Genomic DNA, 25,421 nt, shown 5'->3' on the forward strand with positions numbered 1-25,421 from the left:
TCATACGTTTCTTTTGATGACGTCAACTGGGTTGGCGTCTGTAGGAGCACAGTCTTCATTCTGCTTAAAGTATCAATTCGAATGAAAGAGATTTTTAAACTGGGCCATAACCTTCCCTCCCTGTCTGGAGCATCATTCGGGAACAATACTCTTTCACAGCACATGACCCTGGAAGTCACGCTTACGAGATAAGGTTTTCCTGGCAGCAAGCCACAACATCTGTGATCTACAATTAGAATGTAACTCCCGTTCGAAAGTCTTCTAAAGAATGGTTCTATTTGTGTTGCAGGTGTGCCTAACTGGTGACATGAAAGGTTATTTGAAGTCCCTTCACAGGCCCCATGCAAACTAATACCCTGACACAGAAGTATGCCACTGAGTGATTTTTCACAATTATTACCACTAAGGAATACACTCTGTCCGTTGTTACTGACACATGTGTGAGTATAGGGCAAGTTCCATGTGGACTTAATGTATTCTTTACCCAACCTTTCATACTGGCCTGCCTGTATATATTTTTGGCAGTATTGAAACTGGAAAGTTGTTATCGGAATATTTATTATCCCATGTATTATCCATTCAATGACAGGTCGTTCTGACATTGTTAATGGTAATCTCTCAAGTTTTTCAATGCTCAGAATTGTATAGTCAGCACCCTTTTGTGCCAAACTGATTTGTTTATCAGTAAGGTTAAAGATATTAAATAGTGACGTTGTGTTGATTAAACGCCAAGGCACATAGCCTGAACGCAGATTTTGTAACGTCCAGCCAAGCTGTACAATAGAACGCAATTGAGACGACCGTGTTGCAACATCAGTAAGTCTTGTTCTATTATATCGATTGCAGAAGATACAATACTGTCCAGTGAATATATTCTGGAAGACAGAGTCATTAACCCATTGTCCACAACAGAAAGTGATTTTTCCAAATTAACACGGTCAATTTCCCGTATTTTTTCTGCTGTGTCAATTTGAGTTACTTTCCAGGCTTCGTTGTAAGGCGCATATAGAGGCCGCTATGAAACGTTTTAGACGCTGTTTGCGTGGTCCCATGATGAAATCACGCAAGTCAGCACCTTCTTTAAGTAAAGTTAAGTGTTGCTTAATTTCTGACAGTGTGGATGTATGTAGCCATTGAAGGCAGAGTTTCCCCACACTATAAGTAGTTACAATCCCTGGATGTTGTCTCTGGGAGTATCTTGGGTCTGGCCTGGTCAATGTGAACCCCTGTATTTTGTTCAGGAATCTGTCTTGACAGTTATTTGTGTCTGTGGGCCAGATCAACCATTGTTTCCAATCAGCATGTGTTCTGTTTTGGTTTAAAATATGGGATATGTCTATCTCAACCTCCGTAGTGCTATTACTGTTAGGTGTTGGTTTTGGAATAGACGGTTTATTTAAGTCTTTAATTTTGGCTAGGCCAAGACATAATGTCTGTTGAATTGTATCATTCAAAAATATAATTTGTTCTGGGATCATGCAGGCTCTAAATAATGATTCTATACCTTGCACTTGCCAATCTTTTGTGCCCCAGATCGTTTTCGTTTCAATGTTATTGTTCCAGAAATCAAAACCGAATGTATTCATTTTTAAAAAAAATGAGTCTGAATATATCAATTTTGTGTTTGTAAGCATGGTTTTCACTCCTGTCTTATTTAACAATTTGAAATAAAATGATTCTGCATTACTTGTGTTGAACCCTGAAAAGTATGAATATTTATCAAAATATGTCTTTGAACTGCCTTTTGGTGGAGTTGCACAGTGTTCCCATTGGTTAAAATTTAAAACATTTCTAGGTTGAGTAGATTTATGCAGATAATGGTTACCATAATGGTTGTAACAAAACATTTGATCAGAATTAGATGAACCTTGCAAATAGTCATGTTCTGTAAATTTAGCTGACATTACTAGATCAGACATCATATCATTAATACTTTCAAAGTCCCAATCATCAGCAAATGTGCTTGGTTTTACAAAGTCACTTAATGAAATCTTGAATTGATGAGGATACTTCAGGAGCTCAACCGGACCATATATTTCGTAATCAGTTTTGTCCCATGCTACCCCACCGGGTATAGGATTGGCTGTGAAGTTTACTGAAGAAAGTTCTCTTTTCTCTATGTGTGAAGACTTGTGTGGTTTCAGGACCAAGTTGATGTTCTGACTTGCTGTGTCCATTGTAGCATATTTTCCCTCAATGAAATGTCCCAAGCATAGTACCATGATGAGCCAAAGTATGAGGATGAATACTCCTAGTGCCACCCAAAGTTCAATCCATGGAGAAATCAGATAGGTTTCTTTTAGTTGATGAAAGAGTTCCTTTGCTTTATCTTTAAAGGTTTTTGTTGTCCGCTGTTCCTCTGGTTCACTCAGATCTTCAGAAAAATCATCGAAGTTGATGAAGTAGCCTGATGCTGTTCTGTCAATTGTTTCAATTGCTTCTGGATTCCTTTTTGTTTTTGGAATTTTCTTTGTTTCATTAGCATAGTCTGTGGTTACATCATTATAGACTGGTGTTTCTTGATTTAATATTTTAATTTGGGTTTCAAGCGGTTTAAGTTCCATGGCTTTGTTGCATAGTCCTTCTTGTTTTACTGTAGGTTTATCAATTGTGATTAGTCTTTCAGTTTGAACCTCTGTGTTTGTAGCAAACTTTGGTGTTCTACTACTTCTTGGGAGTCCACTTGGCCTACTACTTGTTATTGACCACATGATTGTGGTTTAACCAGGTCGATGGATACAACTCGGTTCTCCTTTTTACCAGCAAGGGGCGGTAGTACTACTGATCTTGTCCAGTTGACAGACAAGACAGGAACTGCTTTTCTGTAAGAAGGCCCAAATTCCTTCTTCACCGCGATCTTTTCTCTGACCAGATCCCCGATTTTTGGAATCCAGACAGGCCTTGCTGGGACAGGTGGTTTCTCTTCAGTGGTTATTGGCTGCTGTTTCAACTTTATGTTGCTCAGGTCTTTTCTTGTTTCGTTTAAGTCCTGTAAAATAGCCAAACGATCTTTGATATCAAAGCATTTTTCTTTAACCACTGAAGTTTGACTATCAAGGTCCTGGATTAACATTCTAGTCCCAAACAATAGTTCGCACGGACTGAGACCTCTCAGAGAATTTCTTGGCAGATTATTAAGACTACGTTGGACACTTATTAAATGTTTGACCCACCCAGCTCCTGAACCTAATACCTTTGCTGTTATAGATTGCTCTATGCCCTGGTTTTTTCTTTACACCATCCCGTTTCCCTCAGGAAAGAGGTGACAAGAGTACCGCAATGCTATGCCCATGCTGGTCATGTCCTCCTTATAAGCTCGAGAGCTAAAAGCAGGACCCTGGTCAGAATGTAGCATGCAAATTGCGTATATGCCATTATAGACTCACAAATGTTCGTATAACAGTTCAGACGTCAGCCGAGAGCTGGGGTTTACATTTTAAGTGAAAATAGTCTCTCCATGTTAATATGACGCATTATTCATACTGGCTATTTTATGTCGATAGCCTAATCTTTTATTGAGCGAAAAGCCATGGGAATACACCGTTTCGTTCACCACTGCGATCTCTGTTGTAGTCTTGACAATTTTTTGCAAATATGTAATGTTGCAGGCTCATTCCTGGCCACCAATATGTTGATTGTAATTCTTCTAGAGAATCCTTAAGTTTAAGATGTCTAAGACCCTCACCCATATGTGCGTCTGCTATTAACAAGCCTCTCCTGTCCATGTTTGGAATCACTCTATCCCCCACTCCAGGGATTCGAGCAAAAGGAACGGAGTTTGCATCGATTATGTACGTATAATTGAGTGGATAAATGAGGGGTAGCACTGAGCAGTCGCCTGTTGATGACGTTTTTACCGCCAGCATTGTTTCCCCGTCAATGTATTTTACTGAACGCTTTTTTGTAGCTACGGGAGCCAATTTAGTTGCTTCCGCTTTGGCTGTCTCAGCCAATGAATTCCCTGCAACGTGAACCCCATCACGCTGATGACTCAGTGAGTGCATCACGTGAGTCTTTGGTAGTTCTTTCTTTAAAAGAACTATTTGTTCCCAAAGCGATTTTTGCTTTATTGTTGCACCTGTGTCATCTTTGTACCCGTTTTCAACCCATTTCTGCAAGTCGTTATTGTATGATTTGACGCTGTAATATGAATCGCACACTATAAGTGTCGGGAATTCGCGATCCGCATTATCTAGCGCCATTTTTAATGCTATTATGTCAGTTTGTTGTTCTGAATTATTTTCCACTGAGTGTGTTTTTGAAAATAGGTTTTAATTTGCCTCCGCGCCACACGTCTTTCGTAATTTCGCATGTGGCGTTATAAGCTTGTTCTCCCCAAACTGAGGGCTGAGCATGTCCGTCTGTATGTATCACACAGGCGTACTGTCGTACGGGCAGAATGTCGATTGGCAGAGGATATTCTCTTTCATATTCTAGATTTTTTAATTTTGTCAACTCTGGATCAAAATAGTATTTCACTCTGTCTGTAGCAAGAGAATCTTCCCATTGTATCCATCTTGGATTTAGTGCCATAGTAGGTAAATTACATGGGGTTGTTAATGCCTCAAAGGCTGATTCTGCTGTTCTGACAGTAATCTGTCTGCCGTCAGCTTGGTATCTTTCTCTTGCTACAGCTGTTTGAACCGCGTGAACAATGTTTTCCTTAATGCTGAATGTTTTTTCAGCTTCTGTGTACAAATGTGTTTTGTATGCTATTGGTACCTTTTCTCCCTCATTAGAGGTTAGGTATGTGAATCCGCATCTTCCTGGGATGACTCGGATTACAAGGTTGCGTGTGTTATCGCGTGTTTGCAGTTTTGTTTTAACTAACATGTCTGTTTGTAAAGATCTCAAAATTTCTGTGTGTTTTTGAGTCCAGTTGATTCTTTTAAAATCTGGTTTTATTGAATCATAGAGAGGTTTAACCCTCTCTGCATAATTTATAATGTAAGTTCTTCCGAAATTTAGGAAACCTAGAATTGATTGTAAGTTTTTTAGTGTTCTAGGTGCTTGGATTACAGCACATTTCTCTAGGAAATCTTTAGCCAGGCTTTTGCCTTCACTTGATAATTCATATCCTAAAAATAGGACAGTCAGATGGGCAATTCTTGACTTTTTGAAGTTGAATTTATAACCCTCTGCTGCGAACCCAAGTATTATGGTGTTCACTCTTTTCAAGTGAGTATCCAAGTCATCGTCTGTTAGATAGATGTCATCGACATAAGATAATGCCTCATCATCATACATTTGTAGTAACTCTGTTACCCTCGCTGAGAATAATCCTGGGCTGTTCTTGAACCCTTGGGGCAAACGACAGAAATTTTCTGCGAGCCATTTATTGAGAAAGCGGTCAAATATCTGCTTTCTGGTGCTATATTTTGACAAAAGAATCCATTAGAGATGTCTAATGTTGTTTTGTATTTTTTGCGCACTATGCTATTCATTAGTGATGCACTGTGTGAGTTTTGTACTGCAAACGTTTTGCAGCATGAGTTAAGGTGTCTGTAGTCCAAAACTAGACGATATGAATCATCTGGTTTGGAGACAGGAAACAAAGGATTGTTCATTTGTGAGGTGCATGTTTCAATCACCCCCTGGTATTCAAGTTGATCTAAGATCTCCCTGACCTGTTTTTTAGCTTCTTGCTTAATTGGGTACTGCCTCTGTGCAGTTGGTTGAGATTTTAACTGGATCTTGTGAGGAGGAGAGTCCTCATCCCATCCCACATGATTTTTATATAATGCAGGATCCTGGGCTACTGCCCACTTTCTTGCAAGTGTATATTTTTTATGAATTGGAATATGATTTGAGAAGGCAGGCATAATCATTTCTTCGCCATGAGGGCACTCCCTGACAAACTCTGGTGGCCAATCTTTTTCAGCTAGAAGGATGTCATAGCCCGTGGAGAGATTATCCCAAAATAGACCCCTTATTTTCCTAGTCTTATCTCCCTCTATACGTAAAGTTATTTCATATATTTTATGAGGTTTGCTAACTCTGGTATCTGCAGTTTCCACCTGAATGTACTCAGTCGTGTCCATTGTCTCCAGATGATTCATCAGGATCTTGCGAGCTATGCTCACTTCTGCTGCGCTGTCTAGCATTGTCTGAGCCCGCTCTCCGTTTTTCAGCTGAGTCCTCAGGATCCTCGGCATGTTTGATTATTTTAATGCTGGCTACCTTCTTCTTTGGAAATTGTAACTTTTTACTTTGATGAGCAGGTTCTTTGTCTTTGGACTTGACGTGCTCTTCCCTGTGTTCTGACCGTCCTCTTCTTTCCGATTTCTGCGAGGAAGTCTGAAAAGATCGAGAGGGACGTGTATCAATATCTTGATATCTATCAGGTTTCTTCAAATTATCCCTATTTCTAAGGTTGTATTTTTTCTTAGAGGGCTCCCTCTGGGGAGACTTGTTTCCTTGGTCTGGAGATCTTTCTCTCCGCCGAGGAGACCTTCCTCTGGACTGGAATCTTTTTTCTTTGGGAGTGGATTGTTTATTTCCATCCCAGTTCTTTTTTGAAGTGTTTAGATTATTTTTAATAAATACCTTTTCAGGATTTTCTATTAGTTGGGGTTTCACTGGTTTCCCACCCAAACTATCTCTTCCTATTTCTTCATAGGATTTTTCTATGATTCTGGCAAGTTCAAATGGTTGGTCTGCTATGTCTGTTTCCTTCAATCTTTGGCGGATCGCCACATTTGCTGCTTCCCCTTTTATGTTTGCTAGTAATATTGCCGAGACCTGCTTGAAGTCTTTCAGTAATTTCATACCCAGAGTTAAAGCAGGTTCTGGACCGTATTCAATTTGAATCTGTTTTAGCACCTCTGGTATTACCGCCATGGACGGAACACCATGTGTTTTTGTGTAAATGGAAGCAAAGACTGTACCCCAAGTGTCACAGTCCTCCACATGTGGTGCGATCCCCATTGGGAGACAGATAGTCAGAATTCTGTGTTTCTCCACAGGTGTGGTATCTGGAAATACCGCCTCTATTTGACTGATTTTCTGTGCTAACCAGAATGGAATTTGTTCCCGTTTAATGGGTACTTTACCTAGACAGGACTGTATGTTCTGTGGTGTGATTTTATTTGTGTTCCCCTGATGAGGGGTCAGCTGTGGAATTTTAATAGCTGGTTGGACTGTTGAAGTCCGCATTACATATTGGACTAGTTGTCTGTGTATTTTAATCAGTTGTTTTAACTGTGTTAAAAGTTCTGGTATTGACATTTTCCCAATGTCTGGATGTGGTGTGTATCCGGCTAGAACCGGCCACGTCGCTCCTGGTCTACCTAGTGGACCGAGCCTGGTGATGTGATCATTATGTTTTAGGGCGCCTTTAAACCAGAGCAGGTGCTCTTGGTATTTGAGTGGTATTTCCACCTCCTCGAAAGGGGTGTACTCATCCGGAGGTTCCTCTATCTTGTAATAATGGAACTCTTTTGTTACAGCGTTTGCTGCTGGAAAATTTATCCATGAATAGAATACCTCTGCCTGCCGATATTCGTGTGCCTCAATTACGAATATGACTGTACCACCTCTCGGTGTTAGTCCATTTTCTATAAGTTTTAAAGTTATAGTTTTTCTTATGCTGACCGGGATGAGTATTGCACCCGGGTCTTGCTGTAGGAGACTTGTGTCTTCCTCTAGGAGTTGAGCTGCTATTCTAGCTGTCTCCCTTTCTACTTCAGTTTCTGACATTTTACTGTCAAGAAGGGTTTTTGTTGCAGATCAGGTTTTCAAAGAAACAAAGATTAGATGCACAATGTTTTGGAACACTGTATCCTTCAACGTTGAATAAACCAAAAACCATACATAGGAGTCTCCTCCTACTAAGTTTGGCGGATTTAACCTTTCACCCACTCCAGACGTCTTTCGAGTTTTATGGAAAAAAGGGTCTGTGTGAAAAAGCACGACTGAGTTACTCTAATGTCTTGCGTTAGATTTATCGCCTATCCAAACCGTTGGGCGCCATGTAGTGTAGTTCCTGTTATCCCAATAGGCTCTGCGCATTGGAATAATATCTTCAATAGTATAGACGTAGGACTGTGGTTAACTAGGTCTTCTACTGACGATATTAGACTTAAAGTTATGTGTGCCAGCTAGCTCAGAGTTCACTAGAAACTTTCTCGAATAGGCAAGGAGGAGTTTAACCTCCCTGGATAGACAAGAAGGGATTTAGTTTCTGACAACCATAGAACATGACAACTTTGCTCTCCCCTAATCAAGAGTATATCTCCAGAGTCGTGTGAAAACAAAAGACAACTATTTTACTCAGTCAGTACGTGCATTCTTAGTTTCACCAGTTTGTAGAGAAATAAGAGATGGGCGTGCTTCAATAAAAAGATGTTATTTATTGATCAGTCTCTTTTCTCATACAAGAGAAATGAATCGCTATTATTGCAATACTTATAGTTAAGTAAAGTGCATACAGTAAAAACAGAATTATAAAATAAAACTGTAAAAGCATTTATATGGTTTCTTAGCCATATGATACTTAAAATGGATAAAAGATATACATACATTAATACATTGACTAATCGTACTCAACTGGTGCTTCTAACTATGCCTACCCCGGTGTACCTGACCTAAGCCTAATACTTGGGAGGGAGTAAGTAAGTAGCAGCTTAAGTTAAGTTTGTTTTGCCAAGAATCTGACTCAAGAATTCTCTGTAAGGGGTTAGTCAGTTCAGTACCTGGGATTTAGAAGGCTGGAGGGTTGGTATCTCTGTCACAGGACTCGATATCCCAGTTACCCGCGAGGGCGGCTGGAAACGCCGGAGGCTGGATTTCTCGGCAGGAGAAAAGGCAGCGTCTCTCTCAGCGCGTCAAAAGGGAGGGGCAGCGTCCGTGGGCTTTTCTGCATCAGCTGGGCTCTCCGGCAAGTAGCGCTGCTCCAAGCTCGTCACCACCGTGTCTTAGCTTAGGGCAGCGTCGGTATATTTATACCTGAAAGGTGCCGTGTTTGACGTAAGGATGGACATAAGACGTCAGCAAGAATGTCATAAGGACTGGTCGTTCTTACATTCTTTGCAGGAGTTCTCGAGCGAAATCAAAACAATAGCTGCGGGGGATTTCCCAGGTCTGTTGGAGGTTTGATTTGTTTTGAGAACTCGGTGTGCTTCTCTAGGGGGCTGAAGGGATAGTGCTTGCTTAATGTGACAGCATGCGCTATGACCTAATCTGAAGACGGGTTTCTGTGCCGGTGTATGGACATTAGTGAATTAATAACCGGACAAGGGTCAGAAATAGGAGTATCAATATAGGTACCTAGATAAACACACTACAACCATGCCATTCCAGTTTGGACCCAGACATATGCAAATCAGTCTTGACCTTGCGCCCAATGGGAACAGTCCGCCCAAACTGCCAGGCCAGGTCCCCCTGGACTGAAAACATGCATTCTATGACCGGTTTCGGGCTTTTAGCCTTCATCAGCCAGGATAGCTTGACTCCAGTTATTCAAAGCAGAGCAAGAAATGCTAGGACACATGTCTAGTTGATATATTTATTTGATGCATGTCTAGTTTTCAGAAATTGAAAGTTTGATACAGAAAGTTGATTACACAGAGATAGTGGTTAGGTATATGCATTCAGATTTACAGTTACACCTACCACTTTAATGACAAGTTACTTAAGATATATCTTTGTCCTACAAGGATCCACTACATCTAGCGGACCTTCTTGACAAAAAAAAGTGACAGGATGGAGTAATGGAGATCTGATCTGTTGGAATACTCTCATAAATTTAGATAGCTACAGAGGAAGGTCATTAGTCAAAACAGGAGAATAGATTTCTAACATTTATGAACTGATCAGACAAATATTTTTCACTTAGTGAATATTTTTAATTAAAAAAGGGCCATATACATAATCATTATATCCACACAATACGAAAGTTAAAAACCAAGTCCTAGACATAAATATTTAAACTAAAAATAACAACAACTACCTATTACATACATCTAAATTCACAATAAATGATAAGCAATCATATTTCTTCTATGGCATTAAATTAAAACATAACTTGAAATATTGACAAAACAGAATATAATCTTTCAAAACATTTCATTAAAAAAGTGGCATGACATAATACAGTGTCTCGACGCGCGTTTTGGCGTTCCAACAAACGCCTTCTTCAGGAGCCACACAACTACGCTGAAATATATATAAAAAAGAGAGAACATTTATGAGCAGGCATTTTATTCTAGTTATCTTCCAGTTATTAAACCTAGTTTCGACTTGGCTTCAAACTCACAAAATTTTTTAATCAATACATACATGTCACATTTAGTATCAAGTTTATCTAAAAGAATTCCTTAAAGATCTATCAGACTTATCAATTTAACATTCAAAACTTAATACTATCGTACATATTTTCCTATCCTCATTGGTCTGTAGCTATCGATATACAACAACTAATAAATACGATAAAGAAACACAGAATAGTATTGTCTATTAATATTTGAGCAGTTGCTAGATGAGGGAAAGGGGGGGAAAAAACGGAAAGTAGGGAGCCTGGGTAATCTTATATTAAATATTATGAGCAGTTATTAATGGGATTTCATGTGAAAGGATCAATGCATGAAATAATACAGTTTTATATATCTTATAGTTAAGTACATATCTCCTGATAGTGCCTTCATTGTTTATTATTTTAATCAAAATAGTCATTTCTTGTTATTGGTGTTTACCTATCTTTGAAATAGTGTACTTACTCGATTCAAAACTTGATTATTCAGATAGTATGGATACCTTGGGTTCCCTTATTGTCTAGTCTGTTTGTCATCAAGGGACCATATACATCTAAACTCTGCAGATTCAAATGAAGGGAAAGTTGTAATATTCAAATATTTAGGAACGGACACAAAAATAAGCAACCGATAGGTCTAGTTGACTCCTACTTCAAAAAAGCCCATTGATTAGCTGTACAGGGAACATCTTCAGTTGAACCGATTTCTCATGGGTGGTTACTTGGCGCTAACTCTTTATATTTTCTATATATTTCACCGGTATTAGGATAAATGTAACCAAGAAGTCACAGAAGAGACATTAGATAATATAACAAATAGCCAGGGATTGACTCGGCAGAAAACTCTCCTTTGGCCCTATCGATGCTAAATGCACCTTGAACTGCATATCGATGAATGTATCGCTTACCTAGTTAAACTCTTGAGACGATTAAAGAGTCCATCATAGATATATTCTTCAATGTTTTTTATAAAAAATTCTTTAAATGTTGTCAACTGCTGGTATAAGGAACACAGTGTTAAATTTGTAGCGGAACTGAAAATTATAAAGCTTATTTTAATTTTACGGAGAGCTGTTTATACTCACATTTCTTTGTGTTAATTAAGCAGTATTTCTTTGCCGGTAATGTTGACCGGATTCAATACACGTTCCTGGTATATTATATACATATACAGAAACAATGGAGAGAGCAAGGGTTATGTTCACCAGAGTGAACGGGGAGTACTCCTGTACCCCTGGATACAATAGTAGAAAAAACAAAAATGAAGGAGTACCACCAGTGAGAATTCACAAGTCACTGTGTCGGTGGATGGTTTTCACAAAATAGAGGAAAACTCTTTTTCTTAAAAACCCCTCACTCATCACCTAGTGATGACATGCTTCATCATCGGGGTCCACCCTAATGACCTAGCGTCATCAGGGTGTGCTTCAACACCTGATTGCAGTGGAGCAGGTTGTGAGTGGTGGTGCGTGAAAAATGAAAAAAATCAGTGAGTTAAAAATTGTCCTGGTTTGAACTTGTAAAATAAAGATTTTTTATTGGCAAGCAACTGGACAATATTAAAATCGTGGCGAGATAAAATAGGGCAACAATGAGCCCGTGTATCTCTATAATTAATAGGGTCTATGTGTTAGGTCTACATGTTTCAACCTTAATGGTTAAGGTTAACCAGGTTTTCGTCAGGACCATACAACCAAGTGGTGGACGGTCTGCGTCCCCTAAAAGACGCACCCAATCCTACCACATGGGACCACTGGATGGCGAAAATGCGCCCGTGGTGTAAGCTCGCTCCACACTGGGTGAGCTAAAAAATCAAAAAACCTGTAAAAGAAAATACCGACATTTGTCAAAGTATTGAACATATTTACAAGCCTGTAACGTAGTGCAGTGCTTCAACGTTGTGTCAGCATGCTGTCACACCCAGTTACATGGTGAATTCAGTGGTAGCATCATACGTCTAGCGTTACCAGTGTTGGGCTCTACTCCAGCATACTTCTAGAGGAGGGAAGTGCAGGTGCGAAATGTGGGACAGTGTAGATTACCCACAACTTTCACACAGAGGGAATATCGTAATTTTCTCTATTCACAACTCACACGTGGTTCATAAAATGGTCACCGCGTGTTACATCCTCGCATACCGACTAGTTGGTGCGAGACTATATCCAATTCGATCGTGCATGCATTGTCAAAGAGAAACTGTACAACACAAAGTAAGACACACACAACATAGACACAAGACAGACAGAAAGTATATATAACCAAGGCTCACTCTCAATGGAGTGTTCAGGGACTTCATAGGACGGGGGAGGTTACCCTCTTTAAAACGTATTCTGAAAGAGAGTGATATTATTAAGAGGTAGATAAATGCGGGTAAGGAATATCATCCAACTCGTGTCCTGGGCGCGTTAGTTTTTGGCGCTAGTTGAAAAAAAGACACGCCCGCAGGAAAACGGGTACTTTTACTCACAGTTAGTTGCCGAGGTATTCAGTTTGTAACCTACTGCCTGCACCGCCCCGCTAGTACTGGGCTGGGTGAAGGCGCGAGTGAAATAGAGTGTCGGCGCTTCCGTGATGGGCGTGGTTGAGCCGCGATCACGTGCGCGGAAGGCCGACAGGGATACTAGGACGGTGGCCGCATAGCCTCAAATGGTTGCAGTTAAGGCGAGAGATCGAATCTCGTGTTGGGTAGTTGGGGTAAATCCCAGGCTAGGAGGTACAATATTCCAAAATTCCAAAATTATTAAATACTTAAAAGATCATAAGGAGTATTTCAGAAATTGTGTACAAAGACCTGAATGGCTGATGAAATATTGGTAATCGCATCCTAGATAGCCATATTAAAGGGGGGTTCTGAGATAGAACTGGGGTGTATATTGCCAGAAGACCCCGACAGAAGACCAATGTTATGATTTAGGCGTGGTCATACTAACCAGAACGGACCATGACTAGTTAAAATTACAAGAGTGCTACAGTCATGTTTATGGACAACTCATTAGATGGTTAGGAATAGGCTGAATATTGCTCAAAGGGTAGTGGGTAGGCTTACAGTATTGAGGCCCAAGGGACATTATCATTAAGGCCCGTGATATGAGTGGAAAGTCGGTACACCCAACGTTGTTCTTTCTCATGTAGGATCTTGTGAGAGTTGGGTCCGTTTGGAATCTGCTCAATGACAGTCCATCTCATGTCATTTGGAGTGTGATTTGCATCCAGGAAATGGTCAGTCAACTTGGTGGCATTTTTTCTGCAGCGTATTGTGCTACGATGCTCACAAATACGTTGTTTGACCTTTCTGGTCGTCATACCAACGTAGTTCTTTCCGCAGATGCATGTGATCATGTACACAACGTTGGTGCTATTACAATTCGTGTGTTTACGCTGTTCCCACACTCTGCCTTCTTCAAGATTCAGTGTTTTCGTGTTCTCTGTCAGATGGCATACACTGCAATCCCCACATTTGTAGTGCCCAATAATTGGTGGCAAGTTCCACATTTCAGTAATGCTAGGGTTAGAGATGATCGTTGCATTCTTTGGTCTTGTGTTGACAAGGCTGTCTTTTAGACTTGGTGCTTTTTTATAAGAAAAAAGTGGTTTGTCCCATTTCAATGCGCCTGTGCTGAGGATCTGCCAATGTTTTTTGATGCTCTTGCTCACATTGTTTGAAACGGAATTGTACGTTGTAACACAAGTGAGGGGAATAGAATCATTCCGGGACATGTTTTCTTCAAGTAGAGAATCACGAGGCTGATTCCTTGCTCTTTTTTGGCACTTCTCAATTATTCTGTTTGGATACCCACGTTGTTTCAGTTTGCACGTGAGGTCTTTAGCTTGAAGTTTATAATCTGATAGTTTGCTGCAATTTCGCCGTAGTCTCAGATATTGGCCATATGGCAGGTTTTCTCTGAGTGGACGGGGATGGAAACTCTCGTACCTAAGTAGATTGTTCTTGGCAGTGGGCTTAAAATGTGTTTTGGTTGTTAATTCCTGCCCCTCTTTCTTAATTTCTATGTCCAGAAAGACCATCTGTCGTTTGTCAAACGTGTGAGTGAACTTGAGGTGTGGATCTCGAGTATTAATCCAGATGGTAAAGTCTCTGAGTGTTTCCTCAGGTCCTTGCCAGATTACCATGACGTCGTCGATATAACGACGCCAAAACTTGATGTGATCTCTGTAGGGGTTCTCTTGTGTAAGGATGTGCCTTTCTTCAAAGTTATGGACATATAGCCCGGCTATACTAGGAGCAAAGACACTGCCCATAGACGTACCACCGATTTGGAGGTACAGGGAGCCTTCGTACTCAAAATAGTTCCTTTTGAGTGCGAGCATGGCACACTGTAGGATAAACGCCTTTGGTGTCTGGTGTTCCCAACTGTTATTTTCCAGAACGCTTTTAAGGACATCCAGGGTGGCATCTTGAGGAATACTCGTATAAAGGCTCTCAATGTCAAAACTGAGTAGGATGGTTTCATCGTCTACTTGTACATTGTTCAGGAGTGTCAGCAGGTTTTTTGTATCTCTGAGGTACGTTGGGGTAGTTTGTACGATCGGTTTCAGAAAAAAGTCGCAAAACCGAGAGAGGGGTTCCAAGAGTGAACCGATCCCTGACACGATCGGTCTTCCTGGCGGTGGGATTTTACCTTTGTGCATCTTTGGCAAAGTATAGAAATACGGGATTTTCCCTTCCGTTTTACAGAGGTAGTCCGCTTCCTGTTTAGAGATTGCACCAGAGGCCTCAGTTGTCTCAACGAGTTCCAAAATTTCTGCTCTCAATTCCTCAGTCGGATCTCTTGATAGGGGTTGGTAGCTCTTGATGTCACTGAGTAGCCTCCTGCATTCAGTGTCATAATCACTCTTATTCATGACAACAAGGCCACCGCCCTTGTCAGCTGGTTTTATTATGACTGAGGCGTCATTCTTCAATTGCAAAATTGCGTCGCATTCTGCCCTGCTATTGTTTTCAAATTGTCTGGGTTCCCTCATTTCTTCAATGTCTTTGAACACGGCCTGTTCAAATGTGTGGATTTCCACAGGGATAGTGTGTGGAGGTGGTGTGAACTTTGACTTAATTTTAAGGCCTGTTTCGTTGGGTGTTTCGTCATTTTCACTGCTAGGGTGTTTTTCAAAGAATGCTTTGAGTTTCAATTTCCGAAAGAAATTGGCCAGTTCGCAATGTAGTTTGAATTTGTCCAAATGTCTCGTGGGTACAAAGCCCAGGCCCTTGTTCAGCACTTTAGTTTCAGTTGTAGTGAGACTCCTTGAGGAAAGGTTGGTGACTAGTTCGTCTTGTTGCTTGGTCCTGGTTTGCTCACTCCTGCTCTGCTCCTCGTATTGTTGCCCACTGGGTCCTCGTCTTCCCACTGTACATTGTTTCCGGTTCTCTTCCGACCTCTGCCGCGCCTGCCTCTGTTCTGAAAAGGAGGGCGGTACTGGCTGGGTGGAAAGAAGTGCGGTTGGAATGGTGGTTGCCATCCATACATGGGGAATGATTGATCTGGCATGAATGGTGTCGGGAAAGGAGGTTGGTTGTATTGTGGCCATTGATAATGTCCTCTAAATCCTCCTCTTTGTCTTTGTCTTTGGTTTCCATTCCCTGAACTACCACTATTGCTGGAGCTGTTGGACGTGTTGCTGGATGCATCAGAGTCTTGATCTGGTCCTGTGGAAGCTTTGTAGTCAGCATCAGAATAGGGATAGGCCTTTACAAAGGAAAAGCGTTTAAGATCCTTCTGGAACTTCTGTACCTTTTGTTGGGTAAGGTTGTCCCTATATTCATTCATCTCTTTGTTGAGATCATCTAGTTTCTTTTTATATCCCGTGATGCTAGTTTTTATCTGTGCTTCAGTCACCTGTATTTCGATCTGGATTTTTTCAGAGAGGCGTAGGGCAGTCTTGAGGATCAGCATGATCCAATCATGGGTACAGTGCCATGCTATACGTGCCCAGTCTCTTCGGAACTCATGATCGTCCAGAAAGATACGAGGGGCATTAGATACTAGTAAGCCTTTAGGTGCCATTTGGTTTGTCACATATTCCTTTAATATAGTGCCGTGTAGAATAGTTCTTATTCTGTTCTTTTTCATTTCCGTCAATTTGTCCCAGTCTGATGTCTGGGATATTGTACTGCTTATGTTTGCATCCGCAAACGCCGCAAGATTGCCCATGATAGAGTCAATTTCATCAGTCGAGAATGTTAAGCCTTGAGTGTCTGCCATGGTCAATAGTTGTGTCGCCCTCTCCGTATAGACAGTAAAAAGGACAGTGCTGCTATTTAATAACTCTCACAGCTGTGCGCTGCCAAGATATACAGAAACAATGGAGAGAGCAAGGGTTATGTTCACCAGAGTGAACGGGGAGTACTCCTGTACCCCTGGATACAATAGTAGAAAAAACAAAAATGAAGGAGTACCACCAGTGAGAATTCACAAGTCACTGTGTCGGTGGATGGTTTTCACAAAATAGAGGAAAACTCTTTTTCTTAAAAACCCCTCACTCATCACCTAGTGATGACATGCTTCATCATCGGGGTCCACCCTAATGACCTAGCGTCATCAGGGTGTGCTTCAACACCTGATTGCAGTGGAGCAGGTTGTGAGTGGTGGTGCGTGAAAAATGAAAAAAATCAGTGAGTTAAAAATTGTCCTGGTTTGAACTTGTAAAATAAAGATTTTTTATTGGCAAGCAACTGGACAATATTAAAATCGTGGCAAGATAAAATAGGGCAACAATGAGCCCGTGTATCTCTATAATTAATAGGGTCTATGTGTTAGGTCTACATGTTTCAACCTTAATGGTTAAGGTTAACCAGGTTTTCGTCAGGACCATACAACCAAGTGGTGGACGGTCTGCGTCCCCTAAAAGACGCACCCAATCCTACCACATGGGACCACTGGATGGCGAAAATGCGCCCGTGGTGTAAGCTCGCTCCACACTGGGTGAGCTAAAAAATCAAAAAACCTGTAAAAGAAAATACCGACATTTGTCAAAGTATTGAACATATTTACAAGCCTGTAACGTAGTGCAGTGCTTCAACGTTGTGTCAGCATGCTGTCACACCCAGTTACATGGTGAATTCAGTGGTAGCATCATACGTCTAGCGTTACCAGTGTTGGGCTCTACTCCAGCATACTTCTAGAGGAGGGAAGTGCAGGTGCGAAATGTGGGACAGTGTAGATTACCCACAACTTTCACACAGAGGGAATATCGTAATTTTCTCTATTCACAACTCACACGTGGTTCATAAAATGGTCACCGCGTGTTACATCCTCGCATACCGACTAGTTGGTGCGAGACTATATCCAATTCGATCGTGCATGCATTGTCAAAGAGAAACTGTACAACACAAAGTAAGACACACACAACATAGACACAAGACAGACAGAAAGTATATATAACCAAGGCTCACTCTCAATGGAGTGTTCAGGGACTTCATGGGACGGGGGAGGTTACCCTCTTTAAAACGTATTCTGAAAGAGAGTGATATTATTAAGAGGTAGATAAATGCGGGTAAGGAATATCATCCAACTCGTGTCCTGGGCGCGTTAGTTTTTGGCGCTAGTTGAAAAAAAGACACGCCCGCAGGAAAACGGGTACTTTTACTCACAGTTAGTTGCCGAGGTATTCAGTTTGTAACCTACTGCCTGCACCGCCCCGCTAGTACTGGGCTGGGTGAAGGCGCGAGTGAAATAGAGTGTCGGCGCTTCCGTGATGGGCGTGGTTGAGCCGCGATCACGTGCGCGGAAGGCCGACAGGGATACTAGGACGGTGGCCGCATAGCCTCAAATGGTTGCAGTTAAGGCGAGAGATCGAATCTCGTGTTGGGTAGTTGGGGTAAATCCCAGGCTAGGAGGTACAATATTCCAAAATTCCAAAATTATTAAATACTTAAAAGATCATAAGGAGTATTTCAGAAATTGTGTACAAAGACCTGAATGGCTGATGAAATATTGGTAATCGCATCCTAGATAGCCATATTAAAGGGGGGTTCTGAGATAGAACTGGGGTGTATATTGCCAGAAGACCCCGACAGAAGACCAATGTTATGATTTAGGCGTGGTCATACTAACCAGAACGGACCATGACTAGTTAAAATTACAAGAGTGCTACAGTCATGTTTATGGACAACTCATTAGATGGTTAGGAATAGGCTGAATATTGCTCAAAGGGTAGTGGGTAGGCTTACAGTATTGAGGCCCAAGGGACATTATCATTAAGGCCCGTGATATGAGTGGAAAGTCGGTACACCCAACGTTGTTCTTTCTCATGTAGGATCTTGTGAGAGTTGGGTCCGTTTGGAATCTGCTCAATGACAGTCCATCTCATGTCATTTGGAGTGTGATTTGCATCCAGGAAATGGTCAGTCAACTTGGTGGCATTTTTTCTGCAGCGTATTGTGCTACGATGCTCACAAATACGTTGTTTGACCTTTCTGGTCGTCATACCAACGTAGTTCTTTCCGCAGATGCATGTGATCATGTACACAACGTTGGTGCTATTACAATTCGTGTGTTTACGCTGTTCCCACACTCTGCCTTCTTCAAGATTCAGTGTTTTCGTGTTCTCTGTCAGATGGCATACACTGCAATCCCCACATTTGTAGTGCCCAATAATTGGTGGCAAGTTCCACATTTCAGTAATGCTAGGGTTAGAGATGATCGTTGCATTCTTTGGTCTTGTGTTGACAAGGCTGTCTTTTAGACTTGGTGCTTTTTTATAAGAAAAAAGTGGTTTGTCCCATTTCAATGCGCCTGTGCTGAGGATCTGCCAATGTTTTTTGATGCTCTTGCTCACATTGTTTGAAACGGAATTGTACGTTGTAACACAAGTGAGGGGAATAGAATCATTCCGGGACATGTTTTCTTCAAGTAGAGAATCACGAGGCTGATTCCTTGCTCTTTTTTGGCACTTCTCAATTATTCTGTTTGGATACCCACGTTGTTTCAGTTTGCACGTGAGGTCTTTAGCTTGAAGTTTATAATCTGATAGTTTGCTGCAATTTCGCCGTAGTCTCAGATATTGGCCATATGGCAGGTTTTCTCTGAGTGGACGGGGATGGAAACTCTCGTACCTAAGTAGATTGTTCTTGGCAGTGGGCTTAAAATGTGTTTTGGTTGTTAATTCCTGCCCCTCTTTCTTAATTTCTATGTCCAGAAAGACCATCTGTCGTTTGTCAAACGTGTGAGTGAACTTGAGGTGTGGATCTCGAGTATTAATCCAGATGGTAAAGTCTCTGAGTGTTTCCTCAGGTCCTTGCCAGATTACCATGACGTCGTCGATATAACGACGCCAAAACTTGATGTGATCTCTGTAGGGGTTCTCTTGTGTAAGGATGTGCCTTTCTTCAAAGTTATGGACATATAGCCCGGCTATACTAGGAGCAAAGACACTGCCCATAGACGTACCACCGATTTGGAGGTACAGGGAGCCTTCGTACTCAAAATAGTTCCTTTTGAGTGCGAGCATGGCACACTGTAGGATAAACGCCTTTGGTGTCTGGTGTTCCCAACTGTTATTTTCCAGAACGCTTTTAAGGACATCCAGGGTGGCATCTTGAGGAATACTCGTATAAAGGCTCTCAATGTCAAAACTGAGTAGGATGGTTTCATCGTCTACTTGTACATTGTTCAGGAGTGTCAGCAGGTTTTTTGTATCTCTGAGGTACGTTGGGGTAGTTTGTACGATCGGTTTCAGAAAAAAGTCGCAAAACCGAGAGAGGGGTTCCAAGAGTGAACCGATCCCTGACACGATCGGTCTTCCTGGCGGTGGGATTTTACCTTTGTGCATCTTTGGCAAAGTATAGAAATACGGGATTTTCCCTTCCGTTTTACAGAGGTAGTCCGCTTCCTGTTTAGAGATTGCACCAGAGGCCTCAGTTGTCTCAACGAGTTCCAAAATTTCTGCTCTCAATTCCTCAGTCGGATCTCTTGATAGGGGTTGGTAGCTCTTGATGTCACTGAGTAGCCTCCTGCATTCAGTGTCATAATCACTCTTATTCATGACAACAAGGCCACCGCCCTTGTCAGCTGGTTTTATTATGACTGAGGCGTCATTCTTCAATTGCAAAATTGCGTCGCATTCTGCCCTGCTATTGTTTTCAAATTGTCTGGGTTCCCTCATTTCTTCAATGTCTTTGAACACGGCCTGTTCAAATGTGTGGATTTCCACAGGGATAGTGTGTGGAGGTGGTGTGAACTTTGACTTAATTTTAAGGCCTGTTTCGTTGGGTGTTTCGTCATTTTCACTGCTAGGGTGTTTTTCAAAGAATGCTTTGAGTTTCAATTTCCGAAAGAAATTGGCCAGTTCGCAATGTAGTTTGAATTTGTCCAAATGTCTCGTGGGTACAAAGCCCAGGCCCTTGTTCAGCACTTTAGTTTCAGTTGTAGTGAGACTCCTTGAGGAAAGGTTGGTGACTAGTTCGTCTTGTTGCTTGGTCCTGGTTTGCTCACTCCTGCTCTGCTCCTCGTATTGTTGCCCACTGGGTCCTCGTCTTCCCACTGTACATTGTTTCCGGTTCTCTTCCGACCTCTGCCGCGCCTGCCTCTGTTCTGAAAAGGAGGGCGGTACTGGCTGGGTGGAAAGAAGTGCGGTTGGAATGGTGGTTGCCATCCATACATGGGGAATGATTGATCTGGCATGAATGGTGTCGGGAAAGGAGGTTGGTTGTATTGTGGCCATTGATAATGTCCTCTAAATCCTCCTCTTTGTCTTTGTCTTTGGTTTCCATTCCCTGAACTACCACTATTGCTGGAGCTGTTGGACGTGTTGCTGGATGCATCAGAGTCTTGATCTGGTCCTGTGGAAGCTTTGTAGTCAGCATCAGAATAGGGATAGGCCTTTACAAAGGAAAAGCGTTTAAGATCCTTCTGGAACTTCTGTACCTTTTGTTGGGTAAGGTTGTCCCTATATTCATTCATCTCTTTGTTGAGATCATCTAGTTTCTTTTTATATCCCGTGATGCTAGTTTTTATCTGTGCTTCAGTCACCTGTATTTCGATCTGGATTTTTTCAGAGAGGCGTAGGGCAGTCTTGAGGATCAGCATGATCCAATCATGGGTACAGTGCCATGCTATACGTGCCCAGTCTCTTCGGAACTCATGATCGTCCAGAAAGATACGAGGGGCATTAGATACTAGTAAGCCTTTAGGTGCCATTTGGTTTGTCACATATTCCTTTAATATAGTGCCGTGTAGAATAGTTCTTATTCTGTTCTTTTTCATTTCCGTCAATTTGTCCCAGTCTGATGTCTGGGATATTGTACTGCTTATGTTTGCATCCGCAAACGCCGCAAGATTGCCCATGATAGAGTCAATTTCATCAGTCGAGAATGTTAAGCCTTGAGTGTCTGCCATGGTCAATAGTTGTGTCGCCCTCTCCGTATAGACAGTAAAAAGGACAGTGCTGCTATTTAATAACTCTCACAGCTGTGCGCTGCCAAGATATACAGAAACAATGGAGAGAGCAAGGGTTATGTTCACCAGAGTGAACGGGGAGTACTCCTGTACCCCTGGATACAATAGTAGAAAAAACAAAAATGAAGGAGTACCACCAGTGAGAATTCACAAGTCACTGTGTCGGTGGATGGTTTTCACAAAATAGAGGAAAACTCTTTTTCTTAAAAACCCCTCACTCATCACCTAGTGATGACATGCTTCATCATCGGGGTCCACCCTAATGACCTAGCGTCATCAGGGTGTGCTTCAACACCTGATTGCAGTGGAGCAGGTTGTGAGTGGTGGTGCGTGAAAAATGAAAAAAATCAGTGAGTTAAAAATTGTCCTGGTTTGAACTTGTAAAATAAAGATTTTTTATTGGCAAGCAAATGGACAATAATAAAATCGTGGCGAGATAAAATAGGGCAACAATGAGCCCGTGTATCTCTATAATTAATAGGGTCTATGTGTTAGGTCTACATGTTTCAACCTTAATGGTTAAGGTTAACCAGGTTTTCGTCAGGACCATACAACCAAGTGGTGGACGGTCTGCGTCCCCTAAAAGACGCACCCAATCCTACCACATGGGACCACTGGATGGCGAAAATGCGCCCGTGGTGTAAGCTCGCTCCACACTGGGTGAGCTAAAAAATCAAAAAACCTGTAAAAGAAAATACCGACATTTGTCAAAGTATTGAACATATTTACAAGCCTGTAACGTAGTGCAGTGCTTCAACGTTGTGTCAGCATGCTGTCACACCCAGTTACATGGTGAATTCAGTGGTAGCATCATACGTCTAGCGTTACCAGTGTTGGGCTCTACTCCAGCATACTTCTAGAGGAGGGAAGTGCAGGTGCGAAATGTGGGACAGTGTAGATTACCCACAACTTTCACACAGAGGGAATATCGTAATTTTCTCTATTCACAACTCACACGTGGTTCATAAAATGGTCACCGCGTGTTACATCCTCGCATACCGACTAGTTGGTGCGAGACTATATCCAATTCGATCGTGCATGCATTGTCAAAGAGAAACTGTACAACACAAAGTAAGACACACACAACATAGACACAAGACAGACAGAAAGTATATATAACCAAGGCTCACTCTCAATGGAGTGTTCAGGGACTTCATGGGACGGGGGAGGTTACCCTCTTTAAAACGTATTCTGAAAGAGAGTGATATTATTAAGAGGTAGATAAATGCGGGTAAGGAATATCATCCAACTCGTGTCCTGGGCGCGTTATTTTGGCGCTAGTTGAAAAAAAGACACGCCCGCAGGAAAACGGGTACTTTTACTCACAGTTAGTTGCCGAGGTATTCAGTTTGTAACCTACTGCCTGCACCGCCCCGCTAGTACTGGGCTGGGTGAAGGCGCGAGTGAAATAGAGTGTCGGCGCTTCCGTGATGGGCGTGGTTGAGCCGCGATCACGTGCGCGGAAGGCCGACAGGGATACTAGGACGGTGGCCGCATAGCCTCAAATGGTTGCAGTTAAGGCGAGAGATCGAATCTCGTGTTGGGTAGTTGGGGTAAATCCCAGGCTAGGAGGTACAATATTCCAAAATTCCAAAATTATTAAATACTTAAAAGATCATAAGGAGTATTTCAGAAATTGTGTACAAAGACCTGAATGGCTGATGAAATATTGGTAATCGCATCCTAGATAGCCATATTAAAGGGGGGTTCTGAGATAGAACTGGGGTGTATATTGCCAGAAGACCCCGACAGAAGACCAATGTTATGATTTAGGCGTGGTCATACTAACCAGAACGGACCATGACTAGTTAAAATTACAAGAGTGCTACAGTCATGTTTATGGACAACTCATTAGATGGTTAGGAATAGGCTGAATATTGCTCAAAGGGTAGTGGGTAGGCTTACAGTATTGAGGCCCAAGGGACATTATCATTAAGGCCCGTGATATGAGTGGAAAGTCGGTACACCCAACGTTGTTCTTTCTCATGTAGGATCTTGTGAGAGTTGGGTCCGTTTGGAATCTGCTCAATGACAGTCCATCTCATGTCATTTGGAGTGTGATTTGCATCCAGGAAATGGTCAGTCAACTTGGTGGCATTTTTTCTGCAGCGTATTGTGCTACGATGCTCACAAATACGTTGTTTGACCTTTCTGGTCGTCATACCAACGTAGTTCTTTCCGCAGATGCATGTGATCATGTACACAACGTTGGTGCTATTACAATTCGTGTGTTTACGCTGTTCCCACACTCTGCCTTCTTCAAGATTCAGTGTTTTCGTGTTCTCTGTCAGATGGCATACACTGCAATCCCCACATTTGTAGTGCCCAATAATTGGTGGCAAGTTCCACATTTCAGTAATGCTAGGGTTAGAGATGATCGTTGCATTCTTTGGTCTTGTGTTGACAAGGCTGTCTTTTAGACTTGGTGCTTTTTTATAAGAAAAAAGTGGTTTGTCCCATTTCAATGCGCCTGTGCTGAGGATCTGCCAATGTTTTTTGATGCTCTTGCTCACATTGTTTGAAACGGAATTGTACGTTGTAACACAAGTGAGGGGAATAGAATCATTCCGGGACATGTTTTCTTCAAGTAGAGAATCACGAGGCTGATTCCTTGCTCTTTTTTGGCACTTCTCAATTATTCTGTTTGGATACCCACGTTGTTTCAGTTTGCACGTGAGGTCTTTAGCTTGAAGTTTATAATCTGATAGTTTGCTGCAATTTCGCCGTAGTCTCAGATATTGGCCATATGGCAGGTTTTCTCTGAGTGGACGGGGATGGAAACTCTCGTACCTAAGTAGATTGTTCTTGGCAGTGGGCTTAAAATGTGTTTTGGTTGTTAATTCCTGCCCCTCTTTCTTAATTTCTATGTCCAGAAAGACCATCTGTCGTTTGTCAAACGTGTGAGTGAACTTGAGGTGTGGATCTCGAGTATTAATCCAGATGGTAAAGTCTCTGAGTGTTTCCTCAGGTCCTTGCCAGATTACCATGACGTCGTCGATATAACGACGCCAAAACTTGATGTGATCTCTGTAGGGGTTCTCTTGTGTAAGGATGTGCCTTTCTTCAAAGTTATGGACATATAGCCCGGCTATACTAGGAGCAAAGACACTGCCCATAAACGTACCACCGATTTGGAGGTACAGGGAGCCTTCGTACTCAAAATAGTTCCTTTTGAGTGCGAGCATGGCACACTGTAGGATAAACGCCTTTGGTGTCTGGTGTTCCCAACTGTTATTTTCCAGAACGCTTTTAAGGACATCCAGGGTGGCATCTTGAGGAATACTCGTATAAAGGCTCTCAATGTCAAAACTGAGTAGGATGGTTTCATCGTCTACTTGTACATTGTTCAGGAGTGTCAGCAGGTTTTTTGTATCTCTGAGGTACGTTGGGGTAGTTTGTACGATCGGTTTCAGAAAAAAGTCGCAAAACCGAGAGAGGGGTTCCAAGAGTGAACCGATCCCTGACACGATCGGTCTTCCTGGCGGTGGGATTTTACCTTTGTGCATCTTTGGCAAAGTATAGAAATACGGGATTTTCCCTTCCGTTTTACAGAGGTAGTCCGCTTCCTGTTTAGAGATTGCACCAGAGGCCTCAGTTGTCTCAACGAGTTCCAAAATTTCTGCTCTCAATTCCTCAGTCGGATCTCTTGATAGGGGTTGGTAGCTCTTGATGTCACTGAGTAGCCTCCTGCATTCAGTGTCATAATCACTCTTATTCATGACAACAAGGCCACCGCCCTTGTCAGCTGGTTTTATTATGACTGAGGC

The 25,421-nt window shown here is 42.0% G+C and overlaps 2 long non-coding RNA genes across 2 annotated transcripts; both read right to left on the reverse strand.

The window, feature by feature from the left end:
* Positions 1–16,986: 16,986 nt before the first annotated feature.
* Positions 16,987–17,902, reverse strand: LOC144772013 (uncharacterized). Its single transcript, XR_013599596.1, has 3 exons — positions 17,850–17,902; positions 17,652–17,712; positions 16,987–17,203 (listed from the first exon to the last, which is right to left on the reverse strand). It is a non-coding gene; the product is annotated as an uncharacterized LOC144772013 (long non-coding RNA).
* Positions 17,903–22,088: 4,186 nt separating this feature from the next.
* LOC144772021 (uncharacterized) lies at positions 22,089–23,033 on the reverse strand. Its single transcript, XR_013599601.1, has 3 exons — positions 22,981–23,033; positions 22,785–22,845; positions 22,089–22,336 (listed from the first exon to the last, which is right to left on the reverse strand). It is a non-coding gene; the product is annotated as an uncharacterized LOC144772021 (long non-coding RNA).
* Positions 23,034–25,421: the final 2,388 nt, after the last annotated feature.

The sequence above is a fragment of the Lissotriton helveticus genome, chromosome 1_1 (genome assembly GCF_964261635.1).
Source record: "Lissotriton helveticus chromosome 1_1, aLisHel1.1, whole genome shotgun sequence".
NCBI lineage: Eukaryota > Metazoa > Chordata > Amphibia > Caudata > Salamandridae > Lissotriton > Lissotriton helveticus.